We start from the raw sequence: 18,004 nt of genomic DNA, 5'->3' as shown, positions 1-18,004 counted from the left end.
ACCTACTCAAAGTGACATAAGCAATGGGGTGATTCCGCCACGTAACAAGAAGACCACTAGTTCCACCTTGTTGCCAAGGGCCAAGTTCCATCTTTCAACTCTACATCGTGATATGTCACCTTGTCCTTGGACTAGTTCACTGTCACCTACAGACAGGACAGCCTCCCAAGTTGGAAAAGAGACCATTTCTTCCTTCTATCTCTTCTCAGAAGCAAGAAGACATTTCCCCATCTGTAGAATCCCCCTCATTGCCTGGAATCGTATCATACGCTCAGGTCCTCGTGCCAATCAGTCAGTGGTAAGAAGACCATTACGGTTGGCTGAGATGAATCACGGCCAGCCTCCCTAGATGGCGGATGGGCCAGCGTCCCTTGAGGAACATGTCTAATCTGAGGAGAGTGGTGACCGAAACAAAAACAAGGTGCTGTCAGGAAGGGAGAAGGGAGAAGGGTGGTGAGTGTGAAGTAAGCAATCATGTTTAGTGCAGCCCTAGCATCCACCTTTTCTTCAGCCTGACCAGTAGGTTCTGCTGGCACATGTGAGGGATGCTCACTAATGACAATTTGATAATTAGGACCCTAATACCTTTTGACAGTTCATCTCATTATGTTTTCCCAGAGGGCAAGGGATATTTTAGGCTTCTACGTTGCTCCATCCCAACACTCACATCTTCCCTCGCTCCCTGAAAATCCAGGGCAATTGGTGATATCAGACAAGAGCTCTGTGAATTTTCTAAATCAACACTACAAACATCTGACCCAAGCTGTTTTTTCTTCCTTCTTGTGATGATGGGGAAAAAATTGTTCCTCATCCTAAATGCAGTAAATCCATTTATCTCTATTATGAGTCCTGTCCCTTCTTTCTCTTCCAGGGTCCTCCTCCCAGTAGGCCCTCTCTCTATTCTACTTTCAACCTCTCCTTTACTGTCAATTTAACCCTAATAAAATACCTGATTCTATCAGCCTGTTTAGTTAACCCTAGATAAGAAAAAAATTTAAGAAAAAAATACCTTCTTTACCCTATATCCTCACCCCTTTCATGCTACCTCTGTTCTCCCCCTTCGTAGGCAGACTTCTTGAAGGACTAGTGTCCTGTCTCTTCTTTCTTGCTTCCACTCACACCCCAGACCATAAACTCTGGCATTTACTCCCTTGGCTCACTGAAGGACTCTGTGCTCACTAATGACCTCCTCATCACTTAATTCAGGTCGCCTTTCAATTTGTCTCCTCCCCGATCTCTTGGCAGCACTGGGTGCTCTACTGTTCACTCCTTCCTCAACAAAACATTCTGCTTTTGTATCTCATGGCACCACCTGATTCTCAGGTTTTCATTCACCTTCTGCCCATCCACTTCGAAGCCACAATGTTCATCCTATAACATTACCCTGAGCAATTCTTACACCCGCTTTCTCCCTTGCCCTGCCTTGCTTTACCCCAACTTCCAGTATATATGAAGCTTTTGTTTCTTGAATATACCATGCTTGTTATGGCCTCCTTGACTTGTCTGACACTCTTCCCCCTCCTCAGCCCCTGTCTCATGCTGACTCTTAATTCCACATTCCCTATAGTCCCATGTCCTCTGGATGTCCTCCCTCACCCCAACCCTTGCACATACAGACACGCAGTAACTGAGATGGTCCTGCCACTTGCTGCAGGCACACCACCTGCTACTGCTTCTTTTGTAGTGCTTGGATCATCGATCTTCCTCACTAGGCAACATTAGTGAGAGTAAAGTCCGTGCTCACCCTTCACCTTTTCTTTAATTTTTATCCTGCCTCCCTTCCATCCCTCAAATCCACATACTCAATTCCCCTTTCTTGGTCCTACCCAAGCACTTCTTAGAAATGTTCCTTTCATCAGATCTGACTTCCTTTTCATTCCCAAAGCATGTGGCACTAACATCATTAAGGATCTTTTTACAAACAGTTTCCAGGTCCTGTTTGTAAAATGGGAACCTCCAGGAAGTTCTATTTTTAACATATCCCAAGTGATGTTGACAATCACCTGGTGTGGAGAATCCCTAATCTATATAATCCTGGGAAGTCCTGGCTTCTATAGGAGCGTTTCTATATGTAAAATCGCTCAATCACACTGACTAATCTCAAGTGATATATAAATGAATTAGTATGATACCCTTCTAGATTCCCAGGGAATCTAGAACAACATTGTACCTTATTCTAATCAAAGCCACTGTCTCCCAAAGCCCCTGTAAGATTTGAATTAAATGGAGAGATTTTTGGAAAGATTGGTGAGAGATATTCCACTCAACATTTATCTGAGCAACTCCAATTTCTTCATTTCTGAGTAAGTCAATCAGAAGCAGAGATACACCAAGTGTGGGGTTTGAGGCCTAGGGAAGAGAACTGTATGTGTGCAAGCGGGCGTGCTGTAAGGTAAAAAGGCCAGAAGAAGTAAAGAAAAAGAAAAAAAAAACAGCAATTGAACACAGAAGTGATATTTGGGCTGAGCCTTGAAAAGTTGGTAATATTTAACATGTGGATGGACACTGAGATGCCTCGGTAATTGAGCATCTGCCTTTGGCTCAGGTCAGGATCCCAAGGTCCTGGGCTCAAGTTCTGCATCAGGCTTCTCCCTCTACCTGTGTCTCTGTCTCTCTGTCTCTCTGTCTCTCTCGAATAAATAAAAATAAAATAAAATCTTTGAAAATACATATTTAACATATGGATTGGGACAAAAAGTATTCCAGGCAATTAGAAGGACATGAGCAAAGATCCGGGCAGTAGATGAGCACATTCCAAGAAGAGGAAGGGAGAAGGGCCTGACTGTGATGTCAAGCTGGAACATGGAGAAAGAGAGTGTAAGTGAGATGAAGTGGAGAATATGACAGATGAGAATGAGACTAAGTATTTAGATGGAGTTAGATCAAGTTTGGCCTAGAATTCTGAACCAAGGATTTAATTATACAAATATAATGGGGCAACATTAAAGTTTGGTGTTTGGGGGCAGCCTGGGTAGCTCAGCAGTTAAGCACCATCTTCAGCCCAGGGTGTGATCCTGGAGACCCGGGATCGAGTCCCACTTTGGACTCCCTGCATGGGGCCTGCTTCTCCCTCTGCCCTCTCTCTCTCTGTCTCTGTGCCTCTCATGAATAAATAAATAAAATCTTAAAAAAAAGAAAAGTTTGGTGTTTGGGAAGGGGAGGGGTAGGTGAAGGACTATCATAATTAGATATCCTTTTACTGGAGAAAACATGCTGAGTACCAACGCTGTACAGAACTATTCTAGGTGTTGGGTGTATAGTGGTAAATAAGACAAAATGCCTGTTATATTACCACGTGTATCAAGTAAGTCTAGTTTGAAAGAGGTAAAAACTAGGATTACTTAGTAGATCATTGGTAGTCTTACCTACCAAGTAGTCAAGGTCTGAGTTAGGGCTGGGAGAACAGCTAAAAAAATGAGATAAGGATTGGTATTTTAAGAATTCTTAGAAAGGGTTCCAATCAGTCAAAACCAAATTGTTCAATGTTTCCTTAAATGTGATGTTTGAATTGATTACTATAGAATTTAACTATCGGCTTTCTGAGCCAGAGAATATTATTCTAAGGGGTAATAGACATAGTAACGAGGTTATAAAATGAGTCAAGTTTTTGAATAAAGACAAAAATATATAACTTTCACTTTCTCTTTGGAAGTTAGAGTTCTTTTTCATTTTTTAGGCTGCTCTAATGGGTGTGTACTAAAGCACCTAGGAATAAAAATGCTTATTGTAGCCTACTTTTTACACTATATAGGTGATTTTTGCAATTAACAATGAAAGAATTTCCTTCATTATTATATTCTCTAATCCTTAGAGTGACATCACACATACCTACACAAAATATGAAATATGGGTCATTTTTAAAGATCTAACTTTAAGTAGAGATGTTGGTCACTTGTAACTGAATCATTCTAACAAATCTGATCACTACTCTGCTACTAATATCTGCCTCAATCTCTGGAGAAAATTAGTCATGAACCTGAATAACCTGACTTGAGCATACTTTTAATTAACACGTTTTAAATGCTTGAGCCAAAATGCAAATGCAGAAGTGTGCAAGATTTCCTAGATATAAGTGAGAAGGATAAGGACTATCACAAAAACCCTGTGTATGTCTGGTTTCAGACCCAGATATATATCCAACATGGAATCAATCCATGCTGACTAGTTAGTAGGTACATACATTGCCCTGGGCTAGCCTCTCATTCATTAATGTCTCTGCGATGAGCAGAGAGGCTAGTGACTCTCCGTGAAGTCTTCACTTCAGCTCAGCACGTGTCTGCTGACTGTTTCCTCTGCTCAAGCACAGGAACATACCTTCTCAACCCTTTTAGTAACAAAATCCATTGTGGGTTTGATGAAAAGTTTCAGCTACTCTCTTAAAGAAAATTAGCATGACTCAACAGTATTCCCAACACTCTCCTAATTAACTTTTTCCCCAAGCAAGCTGGGTAAGAATGGGGGCATACCTGTTTGAGCACAAGATAACCCAACACTTTCTAACCACTCCTTCCAAAGTACTGGAGCTTAATAATATGGTCTTACAAGAGAGATCCTCTAGTACTCCCAGAACACTGTGAGCAAATCCCAGAGAAAAATCTGGATTTTTCAGACAGATACGACTATCTAGGCAGAATGATAGTATGAGGTAGGTACTATTTTGTTCCCATGATATTGATGAGGAATCTGATCCTAGGAGAGTTATATATCTATCCTAAGGTCACAACTTGCTTACTTTATACAAGATGTGACACCTTGAACACGTCATGTAGCCCCTTTATCTTTACATGCACACATTGTATATAAAAAAAAATGTGATAGAAAAAAAATGTGCTAGAGTCTCAACTAAATAAAGGACTAAAGAAGTCTTCACAGGGAAGTCAACAGCCCTCTCCCTGTCATTCAAGACAGTGCAGAAGATTCCAAGACCTATGGGAGGGAAGAATACAATCTGGAAAGGACATTCCACCAATCTTCCCTTTGGTCTCTGAAAGACCTCAGCAGCCCCCATCCCTGTTACTGTACGACTGGCTGAGGTTGGCTCAGAATTCTTGGCTGTAAGTGCTATAGAGCCATATTTCTTTAAGGATTTTTTTTTATTTTTTATTTTTTTATTTTTATTTATTTATGATAGTCACACAGAGAGAGAGAGAGAGAGAGAGAGAGAGAGGCAGAGACATAGGCAGAGGGAGAAGCAGGCTCCATGCACCGAGAGCCCGACGTGGGATTCGATCCCGGGTCTCCAGGATCGCGGCCTGGGCCAAAGGCAGGCACCAAACTGCTGCGCCACCCAGGGATCCCCATATTTCTTTAAAACAGAGAGTTGCATGGCTTTGAAGAGAGATGCAATCAAACCTCTGATGAACAAAGGAAGACTTGCTTGCATTGCTAGGGACCCTGGAGAACAAACATAATTAATTTGCATATTGATTGGATGAGCACAACTCCACCAAATGGGAAGGGGGAAAAAAACTCCCAAAGAGGAAGAAAACCATTTTTTTTTTTTAATCATCAAAACTCAATGTGTGACTTTGGTAAATGCTAACAGATTCAGGAGACGCAAGAATCACAGGCAACATACTCAAAGGAGCGGGCACCGGGGGTGGTCAGACCACCAAAAGAGTATCACAGAGCTGCTATAAAGGACTGCAACCATGGTGGGGTTCAACACGAAAGGGAACTTACTAGGCTTGTTTTGTGGCCCCAAGATAAGTAGATCTCTGCTGCTGTCGCCAGAATCTTAGAGTTTATATAGATGCCTTAGCTGAGCTCAGTCAAGTATATCGAACAGATGGCCTGTGTCCAGCTCTTGTGTCAACCAGCCTTCACGTCCTCTTGATGACCTCCTCCATCATGGACTCTCCAAGACACTCCCCTTTGAGACCAAGGGCACAAACCTGTCTTTGGCATTTCTATCAACCTCCTTGTGTAGCCTTGTGTTTGCCCATGTTTGATTCTGTGGCTATCTGCCCCAATTCCCTGTGAGCTCCTTCACAGCCAAGACTTGCTTTAGAAATGTTCGATTTCTCAGTGTATGCATAACATATTGCTTCTCACACAGTATGAGCTCAACAACCGTTAATGGATTATGGAGCCAATTTTTATTAAGAATACATCATTTATTAGAAGAAGTGAATGAACTTAGTCCATATTTTCCTCATGACTGAGACAAGGACCACAAGAGAGACTCAGGGAATTTGTGTTTTAAGAAATAAAGGAAATTTGGGGGTTCCATTTCTAACATTTAAATTTGGAAATGTGACTGTATCCAAAGGTGGCTCACAGCATAAATCCAAATGTAGCCCATGAATTAAGGTGCTAAAATCCTCACCTGAAACTGCAGTGAAATTAGAATTTGTTTCTTTAAAAGTGGCTGGAATAATTGAAAAGCTGCGTAAGACAAATGTGATGCAGTCAGGAAATAAGAGCCTTAAAACTGCCTTATTAACCACCACTGAATTTTAAATAGTTTAAACATTAACTCTTTGCTGCAGGGGGTCTCAAACGCAAGAGATCTTGTAATGCTAATTGCTAAAATACTCCTAATTTGTTTCTAAGGGTTTGAAACAGCTCTTAATTGCTGCTCTGTCTTTGATCAGAGCAAAGGAAAAAAATCATTAATGTTAAATTCATTCAGCATTCCCTGTGCCCAACAAAGGGCATATATGTTAGTTTTTCAACTATAACCAAAAATTGAAAACTGGACAGTTGGCAGAGATTTTAGTTGCCAGCAAATGTAAAGATTCAGTTGTCTCTTCCAACTCTAACTCTTAGAGAATAAGGTTCTCAGTCTGGTATCTCCTTATCACTGAGTTTAATTTTGCAGAAGTTACAAGGCTGTAACTTTTACTCACCTGAGTAGTGAAAATTATTTCAAGACCATTATATATTTTCATTTCAGTACCTAAGCTATGTTCATTCGCATCACTTAAAACGATACAAATAGCAAACAGAATACCATGGGATTACCCAAAAATTTTCCCAAAATAAAAGCAGTATGAGTTTCACCAAAAACTATTGATTACTTTTACAATTCTTCATTTTAGGTCAGGAAAATATTTTTTTTTAATTTTTATTTATTTATGATAGTCACACAGAGAGAGAGAGAGAGGCAGAGACATAGGCAGAGGGAGAAGCAGGCTCCATGCACCGGGAGCCTGACATGGGATTCAATCCTGGGTCTCCAGGATCGCGCCCTGGGCCAAAGGCAGGCACCAAACCGCTGCGCCACCCAGGGATCCCAGGAAAATATTTTTGAAATATATTCAGACTAACATCAGAAAAAAACATAATTTACATAAGTAAAAATTAATGGGGAAAATGCTAGCAAAGACTGTATATTAGATTATAGCACAAATCCAGTAGAAGCCAGAACAGCTATAAGAAAAATAAGGGCAAAAAGAGGAAAACAGTTAGCAGTGAATACTAAAAGGAGTTCTTCTAGTTCTGTTTGTGGAGGCCGAGAAAAATTAAGGCCATCCCACCTAAAGTTTAGCATTAGCACAAATACAGCCATCTTAGGGTCCCTGTGAATAAGAGCTGAACTTTACGGGAAAAACTGCAGAATGTCCTCAGTGTCCTCGGCAGGTAATCCCATATCAGAAAGACAACAGAGCCCACGCCCATGGTAGAAAGTCTCATATTAGAATGAGAACAGAGCTCAATGCCCTTGAAAGCCCCACATCAGAATGTAAACAGAACTTGGAGAAATTCTTGCACCCCTTCTGAAAATCCCCTAGACCAGCCTATAAAAAAACCCAGCTGTAACCCACTTCGAGGCCCAAGTCCCCAAGTCCCTGCTCCGCTGTGTCGGGTACACTTGGACCCAAGCTCGAGCTTGCTAATAAACCCTCGTGCACTTGCATCGGTGTCGGCTCCTCGGTGGTTTCTCGGATTCGCAATCTTGGGCACAACAGTGTTCTTGTAGTTTTAAAAGGATTCCACACTTCTCTGAAAACACAATAATTGCACTCAATCTCAACAAGTACCGATAGAGGATGAAGACATTTGTAACAGACTACTGGTTGTCCCTCCAGCATTCGTCCTCCAATTCTGTCTTGCAGAGCATCCACCCTCTTCTGTGTATATGCTCAAGGAAAATGGCCCAATCCCCAGAAGAGGGCAAATCTAGATCAATCTTAGCCTTCCATAGCAATCCCGTTCCCTTAGCTGGTGATTCTTTTATGGGTGGGCATACGTTCATCAGTTGATCAAGCAAAGACAGTTCCTCTTCTTTCCTTGGAAACTGTCGCGTCAGGACCTCGCGCATGGAACTGTAGTGGCCATCCTGCAACATGGGGGTGGAGAAGCTTGAAGACAGCTGAATAGGCCAACAAAAAAGACCCAAATCCTGAATGACAGGGTGGAGCTCCTCAGTTAGCAAACCCTAAGGTTATCCTGCCTCAGATTCTTTGTTCTATGAGATGTTAAATTTCCTGTAACTGCTTACGTTATCTGGTCTTGAAATTGTCTGTTTCTGGCAGCTGGACACCTACTAAGTGATACGATATATTAGCAAGGCTGTGAACTACCCCAAGACCCTGTCAGGCTGCTCAATCAAAATGAGACTCTTAGACTTCCACTTGCCTGAAAAACTGTGAAGTCTTCCGAGCTCCTCTATGTGCCAATTACAAATAAGATAAAAAAAGAACTCTCAGAACTGAAGAGGCTTTGAGGGATGTGAGAGGGGAGCTGGCCTCCCCCACGTGTCTGAGTGTCCCTCCTTCCCAGCGCTTCTTCCAGCTTTTCCTGTCTTCTGTTTTGACTTCTGAGCATTTCCTGTACTTGGAACACGCACCTACAGCTCCGCCACTTACCAGCTTTGTAATTCTGGGGAAACTAGATCATTTTTCTTGGCATTGGCTTTCTCATTTATAAAATGGGAGAAACAGTAGTACCTAACTTACGAAGTTATTAAGCATATTGAATCTGGTAATACATGGAAAAGTACTTCTCAGAATAATGCTTGGTACCTCATGTGAACTATTATCATTATCGTTATTAATTCAAATTTCCCCTTGACTAGGATGGCATTGTTTACCTCCATATGAGCAATAAGGAATACGATAAGAATGGACAGGTATTCCTTGGTCTTCAAAGTTTGTGCTATGCCACTTTGCTTTTGTGAAAGATTTATGTTAGGATCTTTTTTTGCTAATCAAAAGAAACCCAAAAAAGAATGTTTGCTTTTATGAAAAAAACAAAAAACAAAAAGCAAAACCAGCATTCAGCATCTGTTTCAGAGAACAGTTATAGAGACAGCACATACTCAGAACAGAATGGCCCTGCCATTCTTTGTCCCCAGAAACTGTACCCAGCATCGCAGCATCAGTCCGCCAGAGCTTTGAACTGTGTCTTTGAGCATCCATGTTTTATTTCAATTTATTTTGTGTATCTGTTAGCAAGATGTGTCCTAAGGTATCAGGAAAGCTTAAGAGAGGGTATTTTGGGGGTCTGAGAATGCTCAAAGTTTTTTCCATATATTAATGGTAAGTGCTTCTTCACTTCATGCCATTTCTACTTATGAAAGTTTTCATAGAAAAGCTCTCCTTTTGGATAATGACAAAATTCTGTATTCATCCTGAACCAAGACAGATTATTATCATTATACAAATAATGCATTTTTATTTATTTAATATATTTTAAAGTGTTCAAATAGCTATGCTCACTCTATATACTATGAAAATACTCACAGGAGCATATATTAGAGACAGTAGGCAGAAAAATATAATTTGGAAAAATGTCTTAAGCATTTTCCCAACTGGGTTGAGACTAATGCCACAGTCACACACACACACACACACACACACACACACACACACATGCACGCATGCACACATGCATGCAATATTTCTGTGGCCAAATAAGGAGGAAACACATTAGGTTAAACAGCATTAAACAGCTTCATAATCAGGTTTGCAGATTCAGTAAACTAAACTTGTATTTGTAGCAGCACATTCATCTGTTTTGTTTAGTCACTATTGAATTCAAAACAAAGTAAATAATGGAGTATTGGAATCTACAGTCAATTAATATATCTTAAAATATCCATACTTCTTGGACAAAATTTTAAATCAATGTCATTAAGCCAACCCTTCAATTGTCAGGTTAGTAAAAGTTCAGGGAATTTAGATGCATAGATCTTTTACGCATATGGGAACTTTCCAAATCCATTTTAAGAGGTAAAATATATTTTATTTGGAGCCCATGAGAGTCTAGAATTTTTGGTTGATATTTGAGGTAATTTAGTAGACCCCAGAATATTACCCTATATATAAAATTGCCATAAAATTGACTAAAGGTTTAGGCCACAGTGATATAAATAAATTATTAAAGAATAAATAAATGAAAAAGGAACCAATCTTCCTTACAGAAGAATTCCAAATAATACATGAAGCTACACCCTCCTCCCCCTGCAGAAAGTGGAACTTAATTTCCCTTTCCTTGAATGTAGACTGGTCTTAATGACTCACTTCAAAAGAATGGAGTATATCAAAAGGAAAAAATAGTAAATTGACAGTGGATAAACTGGCAGGAACCACTAAAACCACATGGTTGGGAGTAAAATCCCAAGTCCTAAATCCCATGATATCACGTAGCCTATTACAATGCGATGAGAAGGATATTTCACCTCTGTTATATTCCTCTCAAAAACCCATAACACCAGGCTCATCGTGCGAAAAACAAGACAAACACAAATTGATGAACATTCTACAAAATGCATGATCCGTGTTCTTGCAAGCTGTCAAGGTTTAAATTGGCAGTTGGCTGTCAACTGCTTCTAATGAAATTAGAAGCAAGATAGAAATGGATGGAGATGGTGAAATGCAGCAAAATTCCCACTGGATTCTGAGCCAGGAAAAGGTGTTAGCGAAAAAATGAGTGGAAGCCAAAGAAAGTCAAGACTTTAGTTAATAGTATTATACCTCTTTTAATTTCTTGGTTTTATGACATGTTACTCTTAGACAGGATGCATGTGGATATAAAGCAATACACTGTACTTAGGGTTTGGAAAGAATGAAAGATAAATTGTAGAAAAAATAGGTAGTTATTAAAATTAAAAATTCAGTGCGCAGATTCAATGTCAGGCATAGCTAAAAGGAGTATTAATGAACTAGAATCAGAGCTGAGAAAACTGGCAATAAAAATAATAACAATAACAATGAAAAGACCAATACTATCTGACCGTATACTCTGTGCTAGTCACTGGAACTGCTAGCCCACTGGAGGTGGGCGGGGGATGGGATAACTAGGTGACGGGCATTAAGGAGAGCACGTGATGTGATAAGCACTGAGTGTTAAATGCTATTGATGAATTATTGAAAACTACATCTGAAACTAATGATGTACTATCTATTGGCAAATTGAATTTAAATTAAAAGAAAAGAAGAACTTGGGTAAATGATACCCCAGAATCCCCTGTGATATGTTTGCCATATTTCTGTAAATCTAAAATTAGCCCAAAATAAGAAATTTATTTTAAAAAATTGAGCAGGGACAGCACAAACCTAGCTTAACTGCCCAGAAGCTGACCATATAAAGTCCTATTAATATCCCCATTTCATAGATGAGAAATCAGAGGAAAAACAGATTATGTAAATTATCTAAGGTTATTAAAGGAATAAAAGTAAGAGAATCTAAATTGGAATGTAGGTAACTTGACTCGAGTTCTAACTTTTAATTTTTCCTTAAATTATTTAGAATTTCTTTTCTATACATCTTTTCCTCTTTTTTAATCTTAAAGTTTACAATACTCAGGCTTATGGATTTGGGTAGTTCAAATAGAGAGCTTTTCTGGCCACAACTATTGTTACTGCTCATAGTCTAAAATTTTACTTTTGGATCATAATACATCTCGAATTTATATTTGTATATTCCTCGATTAAGCTAAAACTATTACATCTGCTGGATCCTTGTGCTGCTTTCCTCAAAGAATATCTGTAAGAATTAAAAAACTTAGCCACAAAGCAGTTCCAGTGACTTGCACAGAGTATGCAATCAGATAGTATTGGTCTTTTCATTGTTATTGCTATTATTTTTATTGCTAATTTTCTCAGCTCTGATTCTAGTTCATTAATACTCCTTTTAGCTATGCCTACTCTGACATTGAATCTGCGCACTGAATTTTTAATTTTAATAACTGCCTGTTTTTTCTACAATTTATCTTTCATTCTTTCCAAACCCTGACTATGTACAATGTATTGCTTTATACCCACATGCATTTTATACTTATTGTTTTTCTCTCTAAATCACTTTAAATACGTGTCATAGTTTGTCTCATTTTCTAGTCTTTCCAGTCCCTGTAGGAGACATCTTTATCCTCTCTCTTTTATTTTTTGCCATCTAATAAAAAAAATAGAGTGTTTTTGCATGATTTCTGATTTTTATTTTGCCCTCATTTAAGAAACACTTGTTTTTCTCTGTAGTGTCAGGGTTATTGAAATGTACCTATGGGGAACTTTTCATCTTATTTCTACTTCTTGTCCCAGTGGAATCTCTGCTCTGAATCTAACTTTTACTGTTAATCTTTTATCCTGAGATTTCTTCAACACAAAGGTAATTAAAATTCAGACTCTAAATCTATGAGATCATAGGTTTTACATTTCAAGGGAGGCTTATCTTTTCCCCACTCTGATCTATACCTCAGATAAGCTTTCTTGTGGCCTTCCAGAGTGAATACATGGCTTGTTTTTTTCAAAGTTCTACTTTCCTTAGAACCATACCCATCCAGACTTAAGCAGGAGCTTCAGTTTCAGTATTTAATCCATACCCACTCGAGATACTGTCTCCTCCAACTGTGTCCTTCTTTCTCAACCTTGATCTGGATATTTGGGGGTTTTGTGCCTCCACATGAATTTTAGAATTTTTTTCTTTGTCTTAAAAAAAAAAAGTATTGGGATTTTGATAGAGATTGTCTTAAATCTGTAAAGTAATTAATTAAAATTGTATGGTACTGGAATAAAGATAGACATATAGAGAAATAGAACAGTATACAAAGCCTAGAATAAAACCCCACACATACAGTCAACTAATCTTCAACAAGGGTGTCAAGAGTACACAAAGGGAAAATATAGTTTCTTTAACAAATGGTACTGGGAAAACTGGATATCCAGGTGAAATTGGACCCATGTTTTACACCATACACAGAAAATGAACTCAAAATGTGTTAAAGAGTTAAACATAAGACCTAGAACTATAAAATGTCTATGAGAACAAACAAACAAACATCGGGAAGATCTTCTTGGCCCGTGATCTCTTAGATATGACCCTAAAAGCACAGTCAACAAAAGCAAAACTAAACAAGTGAGAGTATATCAAATTATAAAACTCTGCACAGCAAAGGAAACAATCAACAGTGTCTAACGGCAATTTACAGAATGGGAGAAAATATTTACAAACTATCTGATAAGTGGTTAATATCCAAAATATTTAATAAACTCCTACAACTCAATAGCAAAATATAATAATAGCAAAAAATAAAATAAAAGTAATAATCCAATTAAAAATAGGCAAAGGGGGCACCTGGGTGGCTCAATCCATGAAGCATTTCCAACTCTTGACCTCAGCTCAGATCTTGTTCTCAGGGCTGTGAGTTCAAACCCTGTTGGGTTCCATGGTGGACAAGAGGCCTACTAAAAAAAAAAAAAAAAAAGAGGAAGAAGAAAAAGAAAAAAAGAAAGAGAGAAAGAAAGAAAGAAAGAAGAAAGAAAGAAAGAAAAAAGAAAGAAAAAGAAAGAAAGAAAGAAAGAAAGAAAGAAAGAAAGAAAGAAAGAAGGAAAGAAAGAAAGAGAGAGAAAGAAAGAAAGAAAGAGAGAGAAAGAAAGAAAGAAAGAAAAATAGGCAAGGGACCTGAATGCATGTTTCTCCAAAGAGGGCATATGATGGCCAACAGATGTAAAAATTGCTCAACATCACTAATCATTAGGGAAATGCAGTTTAAAATCACAGTGAGATATCACCTCACACCTTAATAGGTGTGACTACTACTTAATAGAATGACTACTACTACTTAATAGAATGACTACTACACAAAAAAAACAAGAGATAAATGTTGATGGAGAAATTGGAATACTTATACACTGTCTCAGGGATATGAAATGGTGCAGCTGCAGTGGAAAACAATGTGGAAGTTCCTCAAAAAATTAAACATAGAATTACCGTATGATCCAGCAATCCCACTTCTGGATATATATCAAAAAAGAAACCAGACTCTGGAAGAGATATCTTCATTCTCATGTTCGTGGTAGCATCACTCCCAATAGCCAAAATATAGAAACAATCTAAGTGTCCCTCAATGGATAAATGGTTAAAGAAAATGTGGTGTGTGCATGCAGTGGAATATTATTTGGCCTTAAGAAAGGACATCCTGCCATTTGCAACAACATAGATGAACCCAAAAGACATTACGTTAAGTGAAATAAGCACCATGAAAGGGCGAATACTGTATGATCTCACTCACACGGCAAGTCTAAAATAGTAAAATTCATAGAAGTAGAGGGTGGAAAGGTGTTGCCAGTGGTTGTTGGGAGAGAAAATGGGGAGTTGTTTTCAATGGGTTGTGCAAGATGAATGCATTCTAGAGACCTGCTAGAGACCTAGCATAGTGCCGGTGGTTAACAATAGTGTATTGTGCACTTAAAAAAATTAATAGAGTAGAGCTCATGTTAGTGTTCTTAGCACAAAACAAAAAATAAAAACAAAAACAGGTAAGCATGAGAAAATTTCTGAATGTGATGAATGCGTTTACTACTTTATACTGATGGTTTCATGGGTATATGGACATGTCAAAATTCATCAAATTGTATACGTTAAATACATGTGGTTTTTTGTTTAACAATTAGATCTCAATAAAGCAGTTTAAAAATTAAATGGAAAAATGGAATTAAAGTGCAGCAAAAAAAAGAAGAAAAGAAAAGAAGAAAAGAAAAATGAAAAGAAAAGAAAAGAAAAGAAAAGAAAAGAAAAGAAAAGAAAGAAAAGAAAAGAAAAGAAAGAAAAGAAAAGAAAAGAAAAGAAAAGAAAAGAAAAGAAAAGAAAAGAAAAAAAAGCACTGTCCTCTGTCTCTGCATAGCCTATCCCATGACCAGGACTAGTCATACCTACCAGGTGGCTTCTATGCTGTGGTGATCAACATTCTCTACAATTCTAGTGTACATGAAATTCTGTTTTTCCTCTGGTAAAGTCAGCCATTGTGATGGTTAGTTAATGCAACATGTCAACTGGCTAGCCATGGTACTCAGATGTTTGGTCAAACACGACTTCAGATGTCACTGTAAAAGTTTTTTTTTATTTTAAGATGAGATTGACTTTTAAATCAGTGGACTTTATAACTTGACCAGAAAAGAGCAGAGACAGTATACAGAAACAGTGACTTTACAGGTAATATAAAAGGACTAAATTCATATCTTTCAAAAGTTATTCTGAATGTAAATGGGCTAAATGCCCCAATCAAAAGACACAGGGTATCAGATTGTATAAAAAAGCAAGACTCATCAATATGCTGTCTGTAAGAGACTCATTTGAGACCCAAAGACACTTCCAGATTGAAAGTAAGGGGGTGGAAAATAATTTATCATGCTAATGGACATCAAAAGAAAGGGGGGGGTGGCAATCTTTATGTCAGACAAATTAGATTTTAAACCAAAGACTGTAATAAGAGATGAAGAAGGACATTATGTCATAATTAAAGGGTCTATCCAACAAGATCTAACAATTATAAATATTTATGCCCCTAACGTGGGAACAGCCTGTTGCATAAGCCAATTAATAACAAAATTAAAGAAACACATCGATAATAATATAACAATAGTAGGAAATTTTAACACCCCACTGACTGCAATGGACAGATTATCTAAGCAGAAGATTAACAAGGAAACATGGGCTTTGAATGACACCCTGGACCAGATGGACTTCATAGATATAAAGCATTCCATCCTAAAGCAACAGAATACACCTTCTTCTCAAGTGGACATATAACATTCTCCAGAATAGATCACATCCTGGATCACAAATCAGGTCTCAATCAGTACCAAAAGATCGGGATCATTCTCTGCATACTTTCAGACCACAGTGCTTTGAAACTGGAACTCAATCACAAGAGCAAATTTGGAAAGAACTCAAATACATGGAGACTAAAGAGCATCCTACTAAAAAATGAATGGATCAACCAGGAAATTGAAAGAAAAATTTTAAAATTCATGAAAACAAATGAAAGTGAGACCACAACTGTTCAAAATCTTTGGGATGCAGCAGAGGCAGTCCTAAGAGGGAAGTATATAGCAATACAAGCCTTTCTCAAAAAAACAAGAAAGATCTCAAATATTACAACCTAACCTTACACCTAAAGGAGCTAGAGAAAACATCAGATAAACCTGAAACCCAGCAGGAGAAGAGAAATAATAAAGATAAAAGCAGAAATTGATGAAATAGAAACCAAAAGAACAGTAGGACAGATCAATGTAACTAAGAGCTGGTTCTTTGAAAGAATTAATAAGATTGATAAACCCTGGCCAGACATATCAAAAAGAAGAGAGAAAGGACTCAAATAAATAAAATCATGAATGAAAGAGGAGAGATCACAACCAACACCAAAGAAATACAATTATAAGAACATACTCTGAGCAACTATATGCCAACAAATTAGGCAATCTGGAAGATAGAGGTACATTCTCAGAGATGTATAAACTACCAAAAGTGAAATAAGAAGAAGTAGAAAAAAAAAAAAAGAAGAAGTAGAAAATCTGAACAGACCTATAACCATTAAGTAAATTAAAAAGTAATCAAAAACCTCCCAACAAACAAGAGCCTAGGGCCAGGTGGCTTCCCAGGGGAATTCTATCACACATTTAAAGAAGAATTAGTAGTTATTCTTCTGAAGCTGTTTCAAAAGATAGAAATGGAAAGCAGTTCTTTCTATGAGGCCAACATTACATTGATCCCAAAACCAAAGACCCCACCAAAAAGGAGAATTACAGACCAACAACCCTGATGAACATAGATGCCAAAACTCTCACCAAAATACTACCCAGTAGGATCCAACAGTACATTAAAAGGATTATTCACCATGACCAAGTGGAATTTTTCCTGGAGTGCAAGAGTGGTTCAACATCTGCAAACCAATCAATGCGATACATCACATTAATAAAAGAAAGACAAGACCCATATGATCTTCTCAATAGATGCAGAAAAAGCATTTGATAAAGTATAGCATCCTTTCTTGATTAAAACTCTTCACGGCGTAGAGATAGAGGGAGCATACCTTGATATCATAAAAACCATATACGAAAAGCACATAGTGAATATCATTCTCAATGGGGAAAAGCTGAGAGCCTTTCCCCTAAGGTCAGGAACACAGTAGGGGTGTCCACTATGCTGCTGTTCAACATAATACTAGAAATCCTAGCCTCAGCCATCAGAGAACAAAAAGAAATAAAAGGCATCCAAGTCAGCAAAAAAGAAGTCAAATTCTCACTCTTTGCAGGTAACATGATACTCTATATGGAAAACCCAAAAGATTTGACTCCAAAATTGCTAGAACTCATACAGGAATTCAGCAAAGTGGCAGGATATAAAATCGATGCACAGAAATCAGTTGCATTTCTATACACTAACAATGAGACGAAAGAAAGAGAAATTAAGGAGTTAATTCCATTTATAATTACACCCAAAACCATAAGATACCTGGGAATAAACCTAACCAAAGAGGCAAAAGATCTGTACTCAGAAAACTAGAACACTCATGAAAGAAATTGAGTAAACACAAAGAAATGGAAAAATATTCCCTGTTCATGGATTGGAAGAACAAATACTATTAAAATGTCTATGCTATCCAGAGCAATCTATACATTCAAAGCGATCCCTATCAAAATACCATCAATTTATTTCACAGAGTTGGAACAAATAATCCTAAAATTTGTATAGAACCAGAAAAGACTCTGAATAGCCAAAGGATTATTGAAAAAGAAAACCAAAACTGGTGGCATCACAATTCTGGACTTCCGTTCTATTA

General features: G+C 38.0%; 1 long non-coding RNA gene across 2 annotated transcripts in view; it reads right to left on the bottom strand.

The window, feature by feature from the left end:
• Positions 1–5,478: 5,478 nt before the first annotated feature.
• The window catches only part of LOC144306284 (uncharacterized), a 31,299-nt gene continuing 18,773 nt past the window's right edge, over positions 5,479–18,004 (bottom strand). For both annotated transcript variants that reach the window (XR_013373358.1, XR_013373359.1), the window contains one exon: positions 5,479–8,284. This is a non-coding gene — a long non-coding RNA (uncharacterized LOC144306284). The remainder of the gene's footprint in view (positions 8,285–18,004) is intronic.

The sequence above is a fragment of the Canis aureus genome, chromosome 36 (genome assembly GCF_053574225.1).
Source record: "Canis aureus isolate CA01 chromosome 36, VMU_Caureus_v.1.0, whole genome shotgun sequence".
NCBI lineage: Eukaryota > Metazoa > Chordata > Mammalia > Carnivora > Canidae > Canis > Canis aureus.
Note: the sequence above shows the minus strand (reverse complement) of the source record. Positions and strands in the feature narration are given on the sequence as shown.